This window comes from Sus scrofa, chromosome 3 (assembly GCF_054392235.1).
Source record: "Sus scrofa isolate SSC_HxYL_T2T_F1_AM1 chromosome 3, Sscrofa_HxYL_maternal_Yorkshire_Landrace_v2.0, whole genome shotgun sequence".
In the NCBI taxonomy this organism is placed as follows: Eukaryota; Metazoa; Chordata; class Mammalia; order Artiodactyla; family Suidae; genus Sus; species Sus scrofa.
Window position 1 is genome coordinate 97,726,259 of NC_139385.1, and position 23,419 is coordinate 97,749,677.

At 37.5% G+C, this 23,419-nt stretch overlaps 1 protein-coding gene across 41 annotated transcripts in view; it reads right to left on the reverse strand.

Annotated features, from left to right (window-relative positions):
* CCDC85A (coiled-coil domain containing 85A) overlaps nt 1–23,419 on the reverse strand; it is a 691,220-nt gene that overhangs the window by 589,644 nt on the left and 78,157 nt on the right. For 3 of the 41 annotated variants that reach the window (XM_005662538.4, XM_085019243.1, XM_085019240.1), the window contains one exon: nt 22,272–22,330. The exons of 36 other annotated variants lie outside the window; for them this stretch is intronic. The gene's annotated coding sequence lies outside the window, so the exon portion shown is untranslated. The remainder of the gene's footprint in view (nt 1–22,271; nt 22,331–23,419) is intronic. 2 more of the 41 variants (XM_085019253.1, XM_085019263.1) reach the window with 1 other exon arrangement.

Sequence of the window (23,419 nt, forward strand, 5' to 3'; positions counted from 1 at the left end):
GGCAGGTTTCCATCAAGCTAAATATAATGTGAAATTTTCAATGCCATCCACCAAGACAGGATGGAAGAAAATTAAATCAAGATGTGCTTAGGAAATTAGTTTGAGTTTTGTGGAATTCAAATTCTTAAAACTTTAAAGACTTTGGCTGTGTGAGATATAAGTATTAATAACTGCAGTACATGCTATCCATCTTTATTAGGCAAATGACTAATGGTTTCAACACATATATTTGGCCAAACTTCAGATCAAGATGTAAATACATGATTGGAGCCACTCTCCACCCTAAATAAGATCATAGCAATGAAAGATAAAAAGTAAAAGTGAAAATCTTTAAAATGTACCCACGCTTACAAAGAGACAAAGATCTCTGTGGATCAATAAGCAAACATTCATTCATTTGTTCAGTCATTCATTTAACAAGATTTTATTCAGTACCTCCTAAGCAATAGAAATTGTTTTAGACATAGGATACTACGCTGAACAAAACAAAGTTTCTGCCCTTATGGAACTTATATTCCAAAAGAAGAAAATTCTACAGAAATACAAAGCAAAATATATGCAGCAGGTAAAGGCAGCCAGGAGCTTATTTCCTTGAGAGGTGATGGAGACTAAAAATGCCCTATCCAAGGCAGAAGACCAGTCAGTCTCACTGCTTGAAATAACAGACTGGGGTTGAGAGGAGGCTGGAAAGAGCTATAACTGACTGCTGCATGGGCTATGACTTATGCATATACATAAGATAAAGCAGACAGCCTCACAAGTCAGGACTTGGGCAGAGCTGTGACTGGATCTGTGCTATGGCCCAAACACCAGTAATAAGTGCCCTGACCTGTCCCTATAAGAACTGATTCTGGACAGGGGTCAACAGGGGCTACGTACAGACAACTGCAGCAAGGTGAAGAAGGAGGAGTGAACAAACAAAGACAAAAGGAAAATATACTTGCCCTCAAGATGAGTCTATAAACCAAAATTTTAAAACATATGAAGAAAATTAAGCAACAAAATGAAAATAAAAAGGAATCTTGACATGACTTTAGGATGCTCAAAGAGATAAAGAAAGGAATAACAGCTTTATGGGGAAAAAATCAAGATATTATGAAATAAAACAAGCAGGAATGAAATGAAAATAGGCATTCTGAAAAAAAAAAGCTAGAAATCTTGGAAATGAAAACTAGAGTTTAACTTTTTAAGCTTTAACAGGTGAGATAATTGTGAGGGAATTGATAAAATGGAAGAATACTGAGGAATTTACCCAAAACCTATTATAGTGAGATAAAGAGGCAAAAACATAATTATGAAAAGAATATTTAAAATATGGAGGAGGAATTGGGAGTCTTTGACATAAATACAATGAGAAAGCCATGACAAGAACATTAAGGAAATGGCATATACTTTCCCAAAATAGAAGTACAGGAGTCTTCTCACCAAGAGCTACATAGGATAAATGGATATATCTGTTCCAGAATTGATCCACTGCAATAAAGACGCTAAAGCAAAAAAAAAAAAAAAAAAAAAAAAAAAAAAAAAAAATCCGCTATTCATTAAAAAAAACTTTAGAAGTCTAAAAAAAGAATTCATACACTGACTGAAATGTTCCTTACAGCTTTAAAACTCAATGAAGTTGGAATTTCTAGTTAAAACTATTGTAAGAATTGTATCTAACAATATTAAATTATGTCTTCCTAAATAGCCTTCTGTTTCTGTAAAGCATCTTTACAGAAATCATCCAAAAAGTCAAAATGGAGGAAAAACTGAAGTCAGGGGTAGGGAAAATGAAATACTAAATTGCTTATATTATCTGGAAGAAGGATAAAGTTTTTATTAAGTAAAATACATAGGTTAAATACTAAATGAATAAAACCACAGTACATAACTACCAAGCTAATAAAGGATAAAAATGATTTTTATAAATATACTCATCAATCTGGAAAAAAAAAAAAACAAGGAGAGAAAAAACATGTAGAGTGAGTGTGTCAAATAGACAAAAAATAATAAAATGATAGAATTAAACAAACTATATCAGTAGTTACATTCAATGTAAAAAGACTAAATGATTTTTAGGAGTTTTCATTGTGGCTCAGCAGGTTAAGAACCCAACTAGCACCCATGAGGATGTAGGTTCCATCCCTGGCCTCACTCAGTGGGTTAAGGATCCACCATTGCTGTGAGCTGTGGTGTAGGTCGCAGGTGTGTCTTGGATCCTGCATTGCTATGGCTGTGGTGTAGGCCAGCAGCTACAGTTCAGACTGAACTCCTAGCCTGGGAATTTCTATATGCTGAATGCCTAGCCTGGGAACGTCCATATGCGACATTAAAGAAAAAATTAAGGAGTTCCCGTCGTGGCGCAGTGGTTAACGAATCCAACTAGGAACCATGAGGTTGCGGGTTCGGTCCCTGCGCTTGCTCGGTGGGTTAACGATCCAGCGTTGTTGTGAGCTGTGGTGTAGGTTGCAGACGCGGCTCGGATCCCGCGTTGCTGTGGCTCTGGCGCAGGCCGGAGACTACAGCTCCGATTAGACCCCTAGCCTGGGAACCTCCATATGCCGCGGGAGCGCCCCAAGAAATAGCAAAAAGACCAAAAAAAAAAAAAAGTTAAGAAAAAAGAAACAATAATTTTCAAGTTGATTTGAAAAAAGGACATTGAAAAGTTGAAAGTAGGAGTTCCCATCGTGGCTCAGTGGTTAATGAATCTGACTAGGAACCATGAGGTTGTGGGTTCAATCCCTGGCCTCACTCAGTGGGTTAAGGATCCTGCGTTGCCATGAGCTGTGGTGTAGGCTGCAGACATGGCTCGGATCCTGCATTGCTGTGGCTTTGGTGTAGGCTGGCAGCTATGGCTCCAATTAGAAACCTCCATATGTTGAGGGTGTGGCCTTAAAAAGACAAAAAAGAAAAAGAAAAGTTGAAAGTAAAAAGATGGAAAATCATATACTAAGCAAATAACAATCAAAATAGGAGTTCACATCATGGCTCAGTGGTTAATGAACCCAACTAGCATCCATGAGGATGTGGGTTCTATTCCTGGCCTTGCTCAGTGGGTTAAGGATCTTTCATTGTCCTGAGCTGTGGTCAAGGTCAGAGATCAGGTCAGATCCTGCATTGCTATGGCTGTGGCATAGGCCAGCAGCTGTAGCTCCAACTGGATCCCTAGCCTAGGAACCTCCATGTGCCACAGGTGTGGCCCTAGAAAGACAAAATAAAATAAAATGAAATAAAATAAAATAGGTGTGTGTATATGTATGTGTATATATATATATACATATTAATAGCACACAGAGTCATGTTTAAGGGAAGATTAGAAACACGAAGACTTTCATAATGATAAAAATTTCAATTCACCAGAAAGACACAATTTTAGAATTGTATGCACCTGATAACATGACTTCAAAATATGTAAGGCAAAAACTGAATGGAGTTTCTGCTATGGTACAGTGGTTTAAGAATCCAACCACAGTAGCTTGGGTCACTGCAGAGGTGTGGGTTTGATCCCCAGTCCACTGCAGTGGGTTAAAGGATCCAGCATTGCTGGAGCTGTGGCATAGGTCACAGCTGAAGCTTGGATTTAGTCCTTGGCCCAGAAACTTCCATATGACACAGGTACAATCAAAAAGAAAAGAAATGAAAAGAAAAGAAAAGAAAACCTGAACTACGAGGTCAAATAAACAAATCCACAATTATGTAGAGAGATTCAATATACTTCTCCCAGTAAGTGACAAAACAATCAAAAAAGCACAAATTATTTGGACACAATCTAACTAAATTAAATTCAATTAGAACACTGAATATAACAACTGAATGCACATTCTATCAAGTACATAAAAAGATTTTCAAAAAAAATCGATCTTACACTGGGCTATAAAGCAAGTCTCAACAAATGTCAAAGGTTTGAAATCATACAGACTTTTTTTTACCACTATATAATGTGAAAAGATAACTTTAAAATTTCCCATTTATTTGAGAAGTTATGAAATGAGGCAAATAGGTCAAAAATAATGGGAGAAATTAAAAAATAATTTGAGCCAAATAACATAAAAATATGAAAATTAGAATTTTAAGATGCAGCTAAAACAAATACTTAGAAGGAAATATATAACTTAAATTGGACATATTAGAAAATTATAAAGACTGAAAATTAATGAGCTAAGTGTTTATCTCAAGAAATTAGACAAAGAGAAGCAAAAAAAAAATTAAAGAAAGTAAAAGGAAAGAAATAACCAAATAGAAGAAAACAAATGGAGAAGAAACAAGAAACCCAAAGGTCCCTTCTTTGAAAAGACTAGGAAAATTGACAAACCTTTCATGAAACTAATCAGGAAAAAAAAAAGAGAGGGAATGAATAAAAAAACATCAGAAATTAAAAAAAGAGAGAACTACTACTGATGCAGCACACATAAGCACATAATAATAGCCTATTATTGACAACCTTTACCAACAGATTTGAAAACTTAGATGAGATAAGACAAAATCCTATAAAAATACAGTATATTAAACTGGCATCAAAGGAACAGAAAACTCTAAAGCTCTATAACAATTAAAGGAAATTAAATGAATAATTTAAAACTCTAATAACAAAGAAAACTTCAGGCCCAGATAACTTTACTCTTGAGTTCTACCAAACACACAAATAGTAAACAATTCCCATTTTACACAAACTCTTTCAGAGAATAGAAAAATAGGACTACATAACACATTTGATGTGGCTAGCATAATTTTGATACCAAAACCTGACAATGACCATATAAGAAGGGAATATTACAAGTCCAACTCACCATATGAGCATAGGTGCAAAAATTCTAAACAGAATATTAGCAAACCTAACCTAACAACATTTAAAAATAATACGTCGTGGAGTTCCCATTGTGGCGCAGTGGTTAATGAATCTGACTAGGAACCATGAGGTTGCGGATTCGATCCCTGCCCTTGCTCAGTGGGTTAACGATCCGGCGTTGTTGTGAGCTGTGGTGTAGGTTGCAGACGCGGCTCGGATCCTGAGTTGCTGTGGCTCTGGCATAGTCTGGCAGCTACAGCTCCGATTAGACCCCTAGCCTGGGAACCTCCATATGCCGCGAGAGCGGCCCAAGAAATGGCAAAAAGACAAAAAAATAAATAAATAAATAAATAAAAATAATACGTCGTGATTAAGCTATTCATGTGTGGTTTAATAATCAAAAATTAGGTAATGTCATTCATAACACAGTAAGAAATTAAAGGAGAAAGATCATGTGATCATCTCAATAGATGTAGATAAAAGCACTTAATAAAATTTTACATCCATTTACGATTTTTTTATTTTTGTCTTTTTGTCTTTTAGGGCTGCACCCACGGCATATGGAGGTTCCCAGGCTAGGGGTCGAATCGGAGCTGTAGCTGCTGGCCTACACCAGAGCCACAGCAAGTGGGATCCGAGCTGCGTTTGCAACCTACACCACAGCTCATGGCAATGCCAGATCCTTAACTCACTGAGCGAGGCCAGGGATTGAACCCGTGTCCTCATGGATGCTAATCAGCTTTGCTAACAGCTGAGCCATGACAGGAACTCCCCCATTTACAATTTAATCAAATAAAACTCTTCGTAAACTTGGAACAGAAGGAACTTTCCTTAATCTGATAAAGAATATTCAGGAGTCCCCGTCGTGGCGCAGTGGTTAACGAATCCAACTAGGAACCATGAGGTTATGGGTTCTGTCCGGTGTTGCTGTGAGCTGTGGTGTAGATTGCAGACGCGGCTCGGATCCTGTGTTGCTGTGGCTCTGGCGTAGGCCAGTGGCTACAGCTCCGATTCGACCCCTAGCCTGGGAACCTGCATATGCCATGGAAGTAGCCCTAGAAAAGGCAAAAAGACAAAAAAAAAAAAGAATATTTATAAAAACATACAGCAAATACCATACTTAAATACTGAGTTTTCCACTAGAGATCAAGAACAAAACAAGGAAGCCTGCTATCATTGTTTCTAGTCAACATTATACTGGAGGCCCCACCAATAGGAAAATAAAAAGAAATTAAAGTCGCTGCTCTGGCATGAGTTCAATCCCTGGCCTGGAAACTTCCACATGCCATAGGCATGGCCAAAAAAACAAAAAGAGAGAGAGAGAGAGAGAAGGAAATTAAAGGTAAGAAACTAAAACAGAAAAAAAATAAAACTGTCATTAGTTATAGACAATAATGATTTTATACAAAATCTAAAAGAATTTACAAATAAACTGTTAGAATTTAGTACAAGAAAGTTTAGCAAAGTCATTGGATAGTAATCAATGCAGGAAAAAATTATTTCTCTAAATCAGCAATAAATAAAAGTTTTGTTTTGTTTTGTTTGTCTTTCTGCCATGTCTTGGGCCGCTCCCTCGGCATATGGAGGTTCCCAGGCTAGGGGTCCAATCGGAGCTGTAGCTGCCAGCCTACGCCAAAGCCACAGCAACGCGGAATCCGAGCCACCTCTGCAACTTACACTACAGCTCACAGCAATGCCAGAGAGTTAACCCACTGAGCAAGGGCAGGGATCGAACCCGCAACCTCATGGTTCCCTGTTGGATTCGTTAACCACTGCGCCACGACGGGAACTCCAATAAAAGTTTAATTTTACAAAACATATCATTTTATAATAACATCAAAAATTACCAATTACTTCAGAATAAATCTAACAAAAGATTTCCAAGACCTTTATAGAAAAATCATAAAACTTTGTTGAGGCATTAAAGACAAGCTAAATAATGGAGAAGAATATCATATTCAAAGATTAGAACATTCAATATTAAAAACATGTACATTCTACCCAAACTTATTTATAGATTCATGCAATCTTATCAAAAATCACAAGTATATATGGAACTTGACAAACTACTTCTAAAATTTATATAGAAGTGCAAAAAGCCAAAAGCAATCAAGGCACTTGTATTAGTTCCCTAGGGTTGCTATAACAAAGTACCACAAACTAGAGGGCTTAAAACAAAAAATTTATTGTCTCATAGTTCTGGAGGCTAAAATTCCAAAACCAAGATGTTACCAGGTTGATGCTTCCTCTGAAACCTACACAGAGAATTCTTCCTTGCCTCTTCCTAGTGCCTATGTTCTCCTGACAATCTTTGGCTTTCTTTGGCTTGCACCTGCATAACTCCAATCTCTATTCATAGTCACATAGCATTTTCCCTATGTCTCTGTCTTTACATGACTGTCATCTTATAAGAACACCAGTCATACTAAAGTAGAGATTCACCAGCACGGAGTCCCTTCTCCGCTATGACCTCATCTTAACCAATTACCAGGGCAATGGCCCTGTTTCCAAATAAGATCACATTCTGATGTATCAGAGACTTTAACTTATCTTTTTGTTCAGGGACACAATTCAGCTCTTAACATCACTCTTGAAGAGAAAGAATAAAAAGGGAAATTTGTTCTGCTAGATATCAAGACACAAAGTTATAGTAATCAAGACACAAAGTGATAGTAATCAAGACAGTGCGGAGTTGGAACAGGGGCATAAAAATAGATGAATAGAACAGAAGAGCTCAGAAACAGCAGAGAAACTGACCTGTGTTACATTTGATTTTTAGCAGAAATGGCACTGCAGAACAGGGAGAATGGAATGGATTTTCCAAAAGAAAATACCAGGACAATTTTAAAAATTATCATGGACCCCTCTTTCACAGCATACACAAAAATCAGATCTAGTGAATTTTAAGCAATATGGGATGATTTCTTCCTTTATTTAAATTAAGAAGGTAAAAGAGGAAAAGCAGAAAGTCAGCTCTCATGTAATAACACATGTAATAAAATATGTAAGTAAAAACTAGTATTCATAATATAAAGAAACCCTACAAATACCAAGGGAAAAGTACCCAGAAGTAAAAACGGTGAAAAGAGGAGTTCTCGGAGTTCCCACTGTGGCTAAGCAGGTTAAGAACCCAACATAGAGTCTGTGACACATGTAATAAAATATGTAAGTAAAAACTAGTATTCATAATATAAAAAACTCATGTAATAAAATATGTAAGTAAAAACTAGTAACACAACACATGTAATAAAATATGTAAGTAAAAACTAGTATTCATAATATAAAGAAACTCCTACAAATACCAAGGGAAAAGTACCCAGAAGTAAAAATGGTGAAAAGAGGAGTTCTCAGAGTTCCCACTATGGCTAAGCAGGTTAAGAACCCAATATAGAGTCTGTGAGGATGCTAGTTCAATCCCTAGCCTCACTCAATGGGTTAAGGATCCAGCATTGCTGCAAGATACCACATAGGTCACAGATGCAGCTCGGATCCAGTGTTGCTATGGCTGGGGCATAGGCCTACAGCTGTAGCTCCCATTCAACCTCTAGCTCAGAACTTTCATATGCTGCAGGTGCAGTAGCAAAAAGAGAAGGAAAAAAAAAAAAAAAAAAAAGAGGTATTCTGTGGCCCCGCAGGTTAAGAATCCAGCGTTGTCACTGGAGAGGCTCAGGTTGCTGCTGTGGCATAGGTTCAACCCCTGCCCTGGGAACTTCCCCTTGCCACAAGTGCGGCCAAAAAAAATAAATGGGAAAAATATTGAACAAGCACTTCACAAAAGAGGTAATTCCAGAGTTCCTTGAGTGGTTCAGCAGGCTAGGAACTCGACTAGTACCCATGAGGATTTGGGTTCCATCTCTGGCCCTGATCAGGCAGGTTAAGGATTCAGCGTTGCCACAAGCTGTGGTGTAGGCTGGCAACTATAGCTCTTAGCCTAAGAACTTCCATATGCCATAGGCACAGACCTAAAAACAATAAAAATAAAAACAAAAACAACATAGGTAATCCCAATAACCAATACCTCATTTTAAAATGTTCAGTGTCACTGTTTCTCAGGGAATGCTTTTTTTTTTGACCGTGCCCTCAGATGTGGAAGTTCCCAAGCAGGGATCAAACCTGCACCACAGCAGCCACCCAAGCCTCTGAAGTGAATCGCCAGATCCTTAACCCACTGTACCACAAGGGAACACCTGAGGGAAGTGCATTTTAAAACCATGATGAAATACCACTACTCATCCATCAGATGAGAAAAAATGCAAAAGTCTGATGATATTAAGTTAACCAAAATATGGCACATCCAGAACTTTCATAATATAAATGGCATATATTGGTACAAATTCTTTGAAAACCTGTTGCATTGTCTAGTCAGGTTGAAAACATGCATACTCTACGACTTTGCAATTCTCCCAAATCTCTATCCTAGAGATACATGCTTATATGTACCACCATACATGAGCGAGAATGCTTCTAGAAGCATTGTTTATAAATACTAAAAAGTGGGAGTTCCCTACATGGCTCAGTGGTTAATGAACCCGACTAGGAACCATGAGGATTCATGTTCGATCCCTGGCCTTGCTCAGTGGGTTAAGGATCCGGCGTTGCCGTAAATTGTGGTGTAGGTCACAGATGTGGCTCAAATCCCTCATTGCTGTGGTGTAGGCTCTGATTCAACCCCTAGTCCAGGAACTTCCACGTGCTGCAGGTGCAGCCCAAAAAAAAATAACAAAACATGAAACCGTGAAATAAATAAAATAAATACCATAAATTGTAAATAATTCAAATGTCTATGAGCATTTAAATGAATAAATAAATCATGGTCTTAATCAGCAATGAGAATGAACAATCCATAGCTACAAACAGTATTAAGAATAATTCCTAAAATAATGTCAAGGCAAGAATTTCCGCTGTAGCATAGTGGGTTAAGAATCTGACTGCAGCAGCCTGGGTCACGGTGGAGGTGCAGGTTCAATCCCCAGCTAGGCACAGAGGTTAAAGGATCCGGCATTGCCGAAACTACAGCTCAAATTCAATTCCTGGCCTGGGAACTTTCATTTGTCATGGGCGCAGCCATAAAGAAGGGAAATTACAGTGGCTCAGAGTGCTGCAGAGGCACGGGTTCGACCCTTGGCCCAGCACAATGGGTTAAAGAATTCAGCATTGCCACAGCTGTAGCGTAAGTCATGGCTACAGTTCGTATTCAGTCCCTGGAGGGGAAAGTTTCATATGCTGTGGGTGCGGCCATAAAAAACAATAATAACAATGTCAAGACAAAAAGGCAAGTCACACACAAAAAAAATACAATAATGACTTCATCGACATAAAGGTCAAGAACAGAGAAACGCACACTATGTTGTTCAGGGGGTTATATCTAAATGGGAAGATTAGGAAGGAAAATAAGGAAATACTTCCATAAAAGTCAGGATATGATTATCTCTGGAGGAAGGAAAGGAGCTTGGGATCGAGAGGAGGATAATTAGGAAAACAAACACAAGAGGCTTTCTGTGTATTAGTAATGTTCTATTTCTCGACTTGGGTGATGGGTTACAGCAGTGTTCACTTTACAAATATTTGTTAAACTACACATACATGTTAAAGTCCACATGGTCTCAAGGAGAATAAATAAGATGATTACATAGTCAAGGCGCTTAGAATGTAAAAGTTAAGTGAAGAGAAGAGTTAAGTGATTTTTGAGAAGAGACCCTTCTAGGAGCCATAAATGGATACAACAATGAAGATTTTTTTGAACAGAAAATTAATAATGGGCTGGGCTTCTAAAAGTTTATGCTGGCACAACAGGGCAAACAGTTGAAGTCAAGGGAACATGAGAGCTCAAAACTAGATCTGTTGGAACTAAATGGAAATGGTGTTATGGACGTGAACCATGCACAACTTAGCAACTGGTCAATAAAGCAAAGAATAAGACAGAGAGTAAAGTCAAATATGGCTCCAAGTCTCAATCCTGGGCAATTCTTATGGATAGTTCTATTAGTGCAAAAAATGGGTATGTGAGGCAGGGCAGATTTGAGCATACAGATGACAAGTTCCATTTTGTACATAATGGTACTGAGGTACCAGAAAATATCCCACTGCTGATATTTAGCTGACCATCAGAACTGGATCTGTTAGATATTTTATAAATATGAGTTATGGGCTGAATATTTGTGTCTCCCCAAAATTCATGTATTAATCCCTAACACCCAATGTAATGATATTTGGAAGTAGGGCCTTTGGATGATAATTAGATTTAGATGAGGCCATGAATCTAGGACCTCAATAAGATTAGTCTCATTATAAGAAGAGGAAGAGAGACCACAGTTTTCCCTCTCCACTATGTGAGGACACAGCTGGAAAGTGCTACCTAGGAGCCAGGATGAGATTCCCTATAGGGAAACCAAACTGCCTGGCACCTTGATCTTGGACTCCTCAGTCTCTAGAACTGTCAGTAATAAATTCTTATTGTTTAAGCCACCCTGGGATCAAACCTGCACCCTCATGGATACTAGCTGGATTCATTTCCGCTGCACCACAATGTCAATTCCCTTTTATTTTAATTTTTTTTTTCAATCTGTGATATTTTGGTGTTACGGCCTGAGGTGATTAATACAATATGGGAGGAAATGAGGGAGGGAAAGTAGTCGAGAAAGTAGAGCTATAAATATAGATTTGGAGGTCAACCACATGCAGCTAACAGTGGCTCCTAAGAGACTGGATAGATCTAAAATTGGATATGAATGAAGAAAAAGATGCAAAGATCAGATCCCTGAGGAACAGCTAAAGTTACAGAAGAATGAGACGGAAAAAGCAACTGTCAGAGAGGTGGGAAACCCAGGAGAAACTAAAGAAGCCGAAAGAGAAGTTTCAGGATTTGGCCAAAAATGGGTTAGAGGATTGACAGAAAGTGATTATGCTCAGTGATTGACTAATTTTTAGTCATTTAAGAGTGTGATTTCAGTATACTGTTGAAGGCAGAAGTCAGGCTACAGTTATGGAATTTTTGGATCACCCAAAAGCAGAGGAACCAAACATGAAGCTTTCAAGATTTCTGGTAGTGAAAAGGCAAACTAAGGGAAAGTAATTGGAAAGTAATAAAGTTAAAAGGGACTTTTTTAATCAAAGAAGACTACTTTGGTTTTAGACAGGGAGGAAGACTACAATGAAGAAATATTAAAGATGCAGAATGATGATTGGAGTAGATAAACAAAGGAACAATGTTCTGAGAACCATAAGAGCACAAGCGCAGGTGGTCATCTTTGAAAAGAGGAAGAATACATACTGCCTGAGGCAAAAGAATCTTTGCTATTAAAATTCACAGTTTGAAAAGAAAACTCAGAGGTAAAAGTATTAATAAAAGAAAAGAAAGGAAAAGCCTTATGCATTAGAGTGAGAATGTAAACCAGTGCAGCCACTACGGAAAACAGTATGGAACTTCCTCAAAAAATTAAAAATAGAACTACCATATGATCCAGCAGAGTTCCACTCTTGGTATTTATCCAAAGAAAATGAAAACACTAACTTGAAAAGACATATGCACCACCATGTACATAGTAGCATTGTTTATAATATTTTAGATATGGAAACCACCTAAGTGACCCTTGACAGATGAATAAAGAAAATGTGATATACATGTAATGAATAATATATACAAATATTGTTCATCCATAAAAAAGAATGAAATCTTGCCATTTGTGACAACAAATATAAATGCACCTTGAGGGCATTATACTAAATGAAATAGGTCAGACAGAGAAAGACAACTACCACATGATCTAACTGACATGTGCAACAAGCTCATAGATGCAAAGAACACATTGATGGTTACCAAAGTCGGCAGCAGCAGGGGTGGAGGGTGTTAAAAAATGAGTGAAGGGAGTCAAAAGGTATAAACTTCCAGTTACAAAATAAATAAGTCATGGGAAGAATATAATGTACAGCATGGTAACTATAGTTAATAATACTGTATTGTATAAGTTGCTAAGCAAATAGATCTTTTAAAACAGAAGAAAAAAAGTATTTTTACTTCTAATGCCTTGTAATGGAGTCTAGTCATTAAAAAATTTTACTCCAAAGAAAGAATACACAGGAATTTAAGGGGGCAAAAATGCAAGATTACCAAGGTAACAGTAAATCTGTTTATGATAGGCAATAGCAGTCATTTCTTCAAATGGTTGTCACCTGAGCAAGGATTGCCACCTACCCTATAGACGGCAGAAGTCAGAGGTAAATTTGTTTTCACAGGAACTTCACCGAAACAACTCAAAAAGTCTTCATTATTCAGGTGCTCGTGTTAGACAAAGTGTTCCTGCATTTTATTTTGTTTTTACTGTGGTTCGTGATATGATATTCATGTTGCTCTTGGACTTAGAGTCACTGCAGTCAGTGAGTGTGCCTGGGATAAAGTATGGATCTTTAGGAAAATACAAAGTGCTTGAGATGGACAGTGTAGGAGACATGAGGAGTCAGATGTATGTAATGTGTGCATAGGAAAGTTCCCATACTTTCAGCTACATTGTATCTTTGATTATCTTTATTCTGGCCTTTGCCAGACTCTGCTCTAGGGAAGAAAAAAAAAAAAAAAGACACACAATATGTCCTTTATAAATTCCTAAATAAACCAGAAGTACTATAGGGATAAATTTAGAATAAAAATTTATCCAAAAGTAGAGAACTTTATATTAAACTGGCATTTTAAAAATTATTTCCAATAGCTTTCTAATTTTAAATTTATTTTATTTTTTGTTTCTTGTCTTTTTAGGGCCAAACCCGTAATACATGGAGTTTCCCAGGCTAGGGGTCAAATTGGAGCTGTAGCCACTGGCCTACACCACAGCCACAGCAAAGCGGGATCCAAGCTGCATCTGTGATCCACACCACAGCTCCTGGCCACACTAGATCCCCAACCCACTGTGCAGGGCCAGGGATTGAACCAGCGTCCTCTTGGATACTAGTTGGGCTCATTAACCACTGCTCCACTATAGGAACTCCCCTAATTTCTAAATTTAATCGAGATCTCATTTAGAGTGAGATAAATTAATCTGAGAAACTATTAAAATGTATGTATGTAATCACAAATGTTAAAACATTTAAAGTTTCTAAATCTCTTGCTAATATCTAATCACATCATTAAGCTGTTCTAGAAACGAAAAGAAGCTTAAGCATAGCTTCAAGACATAGCTAAAAGGGTAGAGAAACACTTCATTAGTCTTTTACCACATTTTAATCATTCTAAATAATGGTAAAATATTAATATGTATAAGAGAAAAATGAAGCTAATCAATTTATATAAAAATAAGAAAGCCATGGGAAATGTCTTCGTAAAGTTGGTACCAGTTAAAATGATCAGTTTCTGGTTTAATTATCTTCTAATTTGCAGAATAGCAATCTGAATATATACTCTAGAAAAAATCATAATTGGACAAGGCCTATTTTCTTAAAGTTATCCATTTTACATTTGAATGTGAAGAGTTGTCAAAAGTAATTTCAAGGCAGCTGTTTCCAATTATGCTTATTTTGACAACTAAAAATGAGTAAACAAACCAAAAATAGTTTAATATTTTGATCAATGTAGCTCCTTAGTATTAAACAAAATAATTATGCTTTATATTGCATACAATTTAAGAAGCACATTTTAATATTTAAACAGGAAGGAATTATTAAACTCTGTGGAAGTTAATTATTAGGAAAGTTCAGGTATGTGGTATACAAGGTACATTTTCATAAACATAAAAATTCCAAAGAAGTCATGCCTGCTCTCTAAGTCAAGGAACTTGAATCTACTCAACACAAGATTCATACATCAAAGGTTTCCACCACATTTAATATTTGAGGGATGAGTCATATGCAATGATAATATCAATAATAGTATAAATGTGACTGGGATTTACTAAATATTTTCCACTCTTCCAAAGGTAAATTCCTACCTTCATTTTTAAGAACAAAAAAAAATAACAACTTTTATAGGAATTTCAACTATTTGAAAGGAATATTTTTTGTATATGAAAATAAAAGTCTGGGAGTTCCTATTGGCTCAGTGGTTAACGAATCCGACTAGGAACCATGAGGTTGCGGGTTCAATCCCTGGCCTCACTCAGCAGGTTAAGGATCTGGGGTTGCCGTGAGCTGTGGTGTAGGTCACAGACGCAGTTCAGATCCTGCGTTGCTGTGGCTGTGGTGTAGGCCAGCAGCTGTGGCTCCAATTAGACCCCTAGCCTGGGAACCTCCATATGCTGCAGGTGTGGCCCTAGAAAAAGACAAAAGACAAAAGAAAAAAGAAAAGTCTAAGATGAGACAGAAAGAAGACAAAGAGGAAAACACAGAGTTGTCAAGCATGCAAAAGTTCTAGAATAATATAGCAAAAAAAAAAAAGAGAGAGAGAGAGAAACCCAAAACAGAAAAAAGCAAAAAAACAAAAAAAACAGGAATCTAGGTTCATCCAGACTTCTGTGAAATACAAGGGACACAATTTAATTTTTGCATTTTTTGGTTAAAGTATCTCTAAAATAAGAATTCATCCTTCCTTCATTACAAATCTGCATTTTTCTTTCAAGTTTTCATTAAGACCTTTCAATAGCAATAATAGAGATTTTTCTTAGTGGAAAACAAGTGAAAACTTGAAGGCAGCTTTGACCTTATGCATAAGATCCTATTGGACACGCGAGCCTGCCTGCTCCTAGATACCTGTTCAATTAGCCTGACATCATCTGAAATTTCCATTAACTTGTTATATTAGAAGAGTTCTCTGGGGATAAGGAATTAATTCTGAAAGATTCCTATTGTTAAAGATCAAAATGTTATATTAATGCTAATATTTTCCCAATCAACTAGCTAGTTATACGTGACTGGGAACAGAAAGGGACACTAACTTCTCTCAGGTCAGTGAAATCTATCCCTATGTGGATGGTTAGAGCGAAAAAAAGATCCAGAGCCTGGGGTACTACCTAAATTTGTAGGAGCTCTGAGGGTGGGATCCTAAACAAAATCATGAGGAAATAGTCTCATTGCACTAGACACTTGGGGTTGGTAGAAGAACCAAAGAACCACATTTTCCTACTTCACCATTTGAACTCAGTCCTTTCCATTTCCAGAGGTAGATTCACTCACAGGAACAGCATGTTGAACACACCAGAAGAAAGCAACATGTTTTAGCACTATAAGATGTAGGCCTTTCCACATTTGACAAAAGGGGCCATTTCTTCATCTATATCTGTATTCTGCTTTCTGCCTTCAAGTATTAATTCTGCTTGCCTTAAACTCCTTATCTGCCTCGGCATAAAATATAAAAGCAGTCAGGATCAATTCACCTTAACATTAAACAATTCAGACTAAGGTCAGGAGGGAGCAGCAAGTAACCATCCTTGTGTGTTTCTAGGATGAAACGCCATGACTTCCCTTACTGGAAGTGTCAAGCCATCCCATGGACTAACACTGGATCAAAACCAGATGATTATTCTTTTTAAAGATTACCCTGTTTTTCCTAGTTAGTTTAAAAACCAAAATAGAGTTTTTATCTGTAGAGAAAAAGGTCTTTTAAGTAAATATTTCCCTCAAAGAAAAACACCATGATTTACTTGGGTAGAGGGGGAGAAGAGGAATAGAAAAGGGAAAAAGAATAAATTGAGGTTTGTGTAGGGCATAAGTAATTGGAACTCTGGACATGAACATGGATCTTTACCATTAGTAATTGTTCTGCTATTCTGGGGGAGAGGAAGGATGAAGCTAGGGTTGAAAACAATTCAGAACTGACCAGAGATGAAAGCACTAATTCCAATGCGGGTGGAGGATAGGATTCAGAAATACTGGAAAGCTTTGTTTTCCTCACCCTGTGTCTTGGAACCGCCAGATCAGAAGTTGGCAACTCTAGATTAAACATCATAACAGCTGGGATGAGGAAACTCTTCACAGAAGGGCCACCCCAAAAGACAGGAATGAAAAAATGCTAGAGGAATAAACACAACGAAATCCCTCAGGAAAACATATCTGGCCACTGGGTGGGTATCAGCCTTGTGTCATACTTAGTATTTTTTTCTTCCTTTAAAATAAAGACTTTTTCTTTTCTTTCAGAAAGTTGTCTGGTTTTTAGGTATTCACCCATCTTTCACAGAGAATTCCAATTCTAAGTATATATTGCTCATAATATTTTATTTTTAGGGGAAACATTAGCCCAATCTCTTGATACAGGGTTTTAAAACATTACCTGTATAAGAGTCAGTGGATAGGAAGACAGAAAGGAAATGTTAAATAATTTCTCCCCTTGGAGAAGCAGGTTGGTTTTCCACAGTGTTATTTACCCTGAAGGGTATAAACACTACTGTCAAGTCAAGGGATGTCTCTTGGTAGAAGCACAGTAATTGGCACATGAAAAATAAATAATAATAATAGTAATAATAGCTAACAGTATCTAGTGATTACCAAGTGTCAGGCACTGTTTACATCCATTACTTAATTGAATCCTTGCAACATTTCTATGAATTATATGCTATTTGTAGCACCACTTCACAGATGAGGAAACAGGTTAAGTAACTGCCTGCAGTTTATCAGTTAGGAGGTGGCAGAGAGAGAAGTCAAATCCAGGTACCCTACCCACTTTGCAACTTATCACCACTATACTACTACTATTACTGGTACTACCATTCATTATTCATCGATTTACCCCCAGTAACTAGCATGATACTTAGTGTAATAAGCATTCAACAGATATTTCTTGAATTGAATTTCTCATCTTATTTAGACTCATACAGGCAAGAAGTGAATAATCCAGGCAAAGATCAAAGTCATATCCATATTCACAGTATCTATCGAAAAGCAGGATGGTCATTTTTCATAGAATTAACTTGCTTTCATCAGTCTGAGCGAACTTAATGGGAATTTGGGTACACTTTAATATTCATAAATGTCACCAGAAGATAAAACTATAGACCAACATCACTTGTAAATATAGATGCAAATGTCCTCAGCAAAATACTAGCCAACAAAATCCAGCAACATATAAAAAGAATTATGCTCTAGTCAAGTAGGATTTATCCCAGAAATGCAAGGTTATTTAATAGCTGAAAATCAATGTGATAATCATGATGGGCTTGAAGATATAACACGTAGCATTTTGTCCTTCTACTAAGAAGCAAATTTGAACCATATACAATGCAGATCAGTATGCGAAGACTAGTCATGAATGAACTTTGGTGTGTGCACTGGAAGGGGGCCCACTTAGAAGGCAAATTAGCCCTTTCTAGATTATTTTTGTAGTAAATTGTCTTTGTAGAATAGTGGGCTCAAAAAGTCAGCCAACAAACCAAGATATAACAATAGTCATGAATTTTGGAATTCAAAAAGGACTTAGGACAATTTCCTAATAGATATCAAGAATACACCATGTTGAATGTGATAACTGTGAAAACCAAAACTGGATCACACCAAAGCTACCCAGTTGAAAGACCAAATAAATTCTCTGAAATTCAGCAAAATATTCTGTTACAAATTTTCAAAATCCAGTTTATCTTATCATTCTTCTAAGTTGTGAAGTGTTCATGATTTCGTGTTTAATTATCTTCAGAAACTTAAAAAAAAACTTTTACAACATTTTTTTCACTTTCTAAAACAGTGCAAACAATCAAATGTCAAGCCTACTATAATAAAATGATTTAAAATGTACATGCAGAAAATACGAAATTACTTTGCATTTTAATATTAGCTTAACCACATTACAGAGTAAATATTATGTTCTTTTAACATCATAAGAGTAAACGAATGGCTCAGAAACAACATGTGTGATTTGGCTAAATTAGTGTTACTATGGAAACTTGCTATTTTCAATTTCCTGACCCTTATGATTGATTTCACCATTGCAATATGCTGTTTTCCATTTTGCTACTATAGTTCAGTGTAATAGAAAAGCATGCTGCAAATCAGTTATTAAAGACGCTGAACTAAAACTGGGAAATACAAGTAGGAAAAACTATATTTTCTTTAAAAGTTCGGTCATGTGTCATCTATGGTTCATTCCATAACCCAAGTCCTCATCTGGCTTGTCTTTATTTTTCCCAACAGTTTGCTGGCAGATTCACAAATTCAAAATAAATAGAATTTTTCCACTATCTAATTCTGAATTTGGCAGGAAACTCAGTGATGAATCTATTCCTACCTCAAAAAATGTTTTCTTTTATACATTTCACTCACCCATACTCACTCAAGTCTATAGTCATTTTGGGGGATATTTACTTCCATCATGTTTCTCTAGAATAATTCGAGCACAAATTCAATCATATTATCTGAAATTTCAAATAGGAATAATCGATTTCTCCTCCACTTTCCATCTTGGATTCCTTCCAGGCCATCTGAGGAGAAATCCCATAGGCTTTCTGTCTATTAAGAGGATGTTCCTTCATATCCTGGACTAGTAAAGACCCCTTACAATTGCAGGTGGTGGTGCAGATTCACAGATTCCTCCTCAATTTGGTTCTTATTTAAATTACAAATGTTCCACAACCTACACAAACTTTTAACCAGCTAATTTGTATAGGATTTACAGGGTCACACACACAGCATATGGAAATTCCCAGGCTAGGTCAAATCGGAGTTGCAGCTGCCAGCCTACACCACAGCCACAGCAATACCAGATCCAAACCATGTATGCAACCTACATCACAGCTCACGGCAACACCAGATCCTTAACCCACTGAGTGAGGTCAGGGATCAAACCCACATCCTCATGGACACTACTTAAGTTATTAACCTGCTGAGCCACAATGAAAACTCCCGTTTTTATTTTTTTTATTATTTTAAAATAATTTAAACAGTAATTTTTGCTATTTCCTTCACCATGCACAGGTAAGTGAAGGGTTATTGTTATCTAAAAATGCTTTCTCTCCTAATTCTTTTTTACTTTTTCAAGTTAAACTTAATCCCAGTCATTCTCTACCTACCAAGTCAACCTCTATTACAAATCTTTTCAAAGAAGTCTTAAAAGCACATTCATTCTAGTTTGGAGTTAATGCCAGGGAAGTGACACAACATGAACCACCCTGTTTGTTTCATGTAGGTGCCTAGAAACAACTTTTAATTTCTATTTGGAAAGAGACAAACCTGGGTTATACATGGACTTTTACTGTGGAATCTGTTAGTATTTCTTTTTTCAAGTATCACTTTCAGTTTATGTGAGGAAACTTGTCCCCCGGGCATTATTTTAAGGGCATTTGTGAATTTATACTGTATAGTGCCTCCAAACTGATTTTACCAAGGCAATTTTGATCATGTCACTACCTTACTCAAAACCCCTCAGTGATCCTCTTTCTTTCTCCATTGCCTACAGGCTAAAGTTCTAAAAGGCCCTCAATAATCTGGCAGCAATCAGTGCCAGGGACCTCACTTCCTACCCTCTCTGCCCAGACTCTCTTCCAACCAGGGCAAGGAGAACTTAAAATTCCTATCCAGTGGAGTGTGATGTGTGCTGTGGACCAGGGAAAACCATGTATTGTATTCTAACCACTCTCTCCAATAACAGTTTTGTGTTGTTTTGTTTGTCTTTTTAGGGCCATACCTGCATCATACAAAGGTTCCCAGACTAGGGGTCAAACCAAAGATGTAGCCACTGGCCTACACCACAGCCACAGCAATGCCAGATCTAAGCTATACCTCAGCTCACAGCAACGCTAGATCCTTAATCCACTAGGCAAGGCCAGGGATCAAACTTGCATCCTCACGGTTACTAGTCAGATTTGTTTCCACTGAGCCATGCTGGGAATTCCTCCAATAGGAGTTTTATTGAAATTATCCTGTAATTTTCCCTGATTCCATATTGATTGTGGTGGAAGCGGACCTCTTAGATCATTTGGCTGTGAAGAGTTGGTTCTACACCTGATGGAGAGGAAGGGACAACACCCAGAGATCCTGGACTTAGAGCCTGAATTAGACTTGGATTATCTTCCCTAAAAGTTTGTAAATGCACATAACAATGTATGGGTAGGAAAAAGGATATGTATGGATGCTGAGCCAGAAATAGATTGCAGAGGACTTTGGGATACCTCCTCAACTTATTATCCACTCCTCTTGTAGAAAAACCATGCTGTCTGAGTGGCCATAAACCACATCTCCAGCTCTAGGTGGACATTAGTTTGTCTAAACCAATCATCGTCATCCTACCCCCCTTGAAACCAACATTGGCTCAGTAACCCAGACCTAAGTCATTAGAATAACAGCTACTGTGACTGAGTTAAGGATGGCACAAACAGAGCAAATCCAACAATTTTTGTTCAAAGGCTAAAAGAAACTACCCTCTTTTTTGGATATGAACAAGGAATCACATAGGCCAGACATGGTAGGCCAGACTTTAAGATGGCCCCCAATGATTCTAGTCTCCTGATAGCCTCTCTCACAATGTACCAGGGTTGGTCTGTATGACCAATAGGGTGGAAGTGATGATGGTATGCAACGATAGCCTCCTGACAGTCACATCTTAATATAACCCCTCTCTCACAGTGTGCCAGGGTTGGTCTGTATGACCAATAGGGTGAAAATGATGGTATGTCACTTCTGAGATTACATAGTAACACACAGAGTTCTCTCTCTTTCTCACTCTCTCTCTCATATTACTGTCTCTGGAAGAAGCCAACTGCCGTGTTAAAAGAAACCTAAACAAAAGCCCATATGACAAGGAACCAAAGCCTCCAGGCAACAGTCACATGAATGTACTTGAAAGCAAATCCTCCAGCCCCAGTGGAGTCACAGATGACAACAGCCCAGCTGATATCTTGATTGCCACATTGTGAGAGACTCTGAAACAGAGTTACTCAGCTAAGCCTTGCCTAGACTTCTGTCATACAGAAACTGAGACAATAAATGCTTATTTCCTAATTTGCTAAAGTTTGGGGGGTAATTTGTTATGCAGCAATAGATAACTCATACACTGGGGGAATCATTCTTGCAACTAAGAAGAGCACTAGGCTGCAGGTAAAGAAAAGGCTATGAGGATCACAGAGAACTAGGGCTACAGCTCTAATCAATGCCCCCTTGAAGCCCACTTTACCTCTAGTTACCTTCAGCTACATAAGCCAATAAATAAATGTCTTTGATTTTTTAGACTGGTTTCAGTTCAGTTTTCCAGTACTTGCATAGAAAAGTAGGCTGATGCACAATTTGTTTGGAAAGGAATCAATGCCTCCAAAGGTGGCTTCCAAACTACCCAGATCTCTGCCTATTTGCTCAAAGAACACCCTTTAGTCTCTGCTCATTTTATCCTTACTCATTCTTCAACTTTTCTGATCTGATGACCACTGCAAAAGGGTATCTAGGTAATCTAAATTCGTATGGCACTTTACCAGTCACTTCTAACCATTTGCTACTTGTTGTACACTGTTTTATCTTTGACGAGTATACATTTATTGTAACTTCCTTGAAAGTAGGGACCATTTTTATGTACTTCTAATCCCCATGGTATGTATCATGGAAGGCATTAATTAACTATTAACTGTTTGATTAGCTTTATCAGTTGGAATTTCTTAATGCAAAAGTGACCTACCTGGCTTGGAATCACACATTCCAATCTTCATTCTGGCAGGTCAGATGCCAAGATATCTACTGTGGCAAAAAAGAAAAATCAAGAGAAATAAGGGGGTTGCCCTTTTCATTGACCCATGTTTTCTTAATTTTATGCCCTGGACATGCAATAATGATGGATTTTAAATATGCTCTTTGGTTCCTGACAACATTATCCCATAATGCTTTCTGCATATTTGAAAAGGATGCAGAGCTGTCCAGGTAAGCTATGGGTATTACATATATTTTTGAAGCATACGTAATATCCATTCTCAACAGCCTGAACTCAGTAGAGTACGGGTATAAAATGTCTTTTTTTCCCATTTACTAGTATATCCTGTCTGCTGAATCTTCCTTTCTCATCCCTTAACAACATTCTGGGTAGCTCCTATAGCTTTGAAACAATGACATTATTAAGAAGACATAGCTGGCAGCATTATCAGCCTCATAAAGTATTCCCTCTTGTAAAATGCCATGCATTAACCACTTGGTATTATGAAGAAAGAAGACAAAAATGTTCAGTTTTCAAAAAAGGGTATAGGAGACATTAATAAATAAGATCAGCAAACACTGTCTCATTCTATCCATAAATTCAGTTTTCAGTGTTAAAGACTATTCCTCCCTTCTATCATACTTTCAATTCTCATCTGTTCTCCAAAATGTTATACCTTCTCAAATACCTCCACATAATACAGAAAGGAAATGACTTAAGATGCAATGCAAAACTGCCAGAGAATCAGCCAATAAAAATGAGTCATAGGGGTTACTTATTCCAATGCCTTACATCCAAGACACTGGTGAGAATTTTTTCTTCCCTCCTGCCTTCAAATATGAACACTAATTATATCACAGAGATACTAATTCCATTTTGGAAATTCCAAATCTTACAATATTCCTTGCCTGTTGAATGATATAAAAAGTATATTCAGAGTTCCCAACATGGCTCAGCGAAAACAAATCCAACCAGTATCCATGAGGATGCAGGTTCGATTCCTGACCTCCCTTGGTGGGACAGGGATCTGGCGTTGCCATGAGGTATGGTGTAGGTCACAGACATGGCTCATATCCCTCACTGCTATGGCTGTAGTGTAGGCCAGCAGCTGTAGCTCTGATTTGACCCCTAACCTGGGA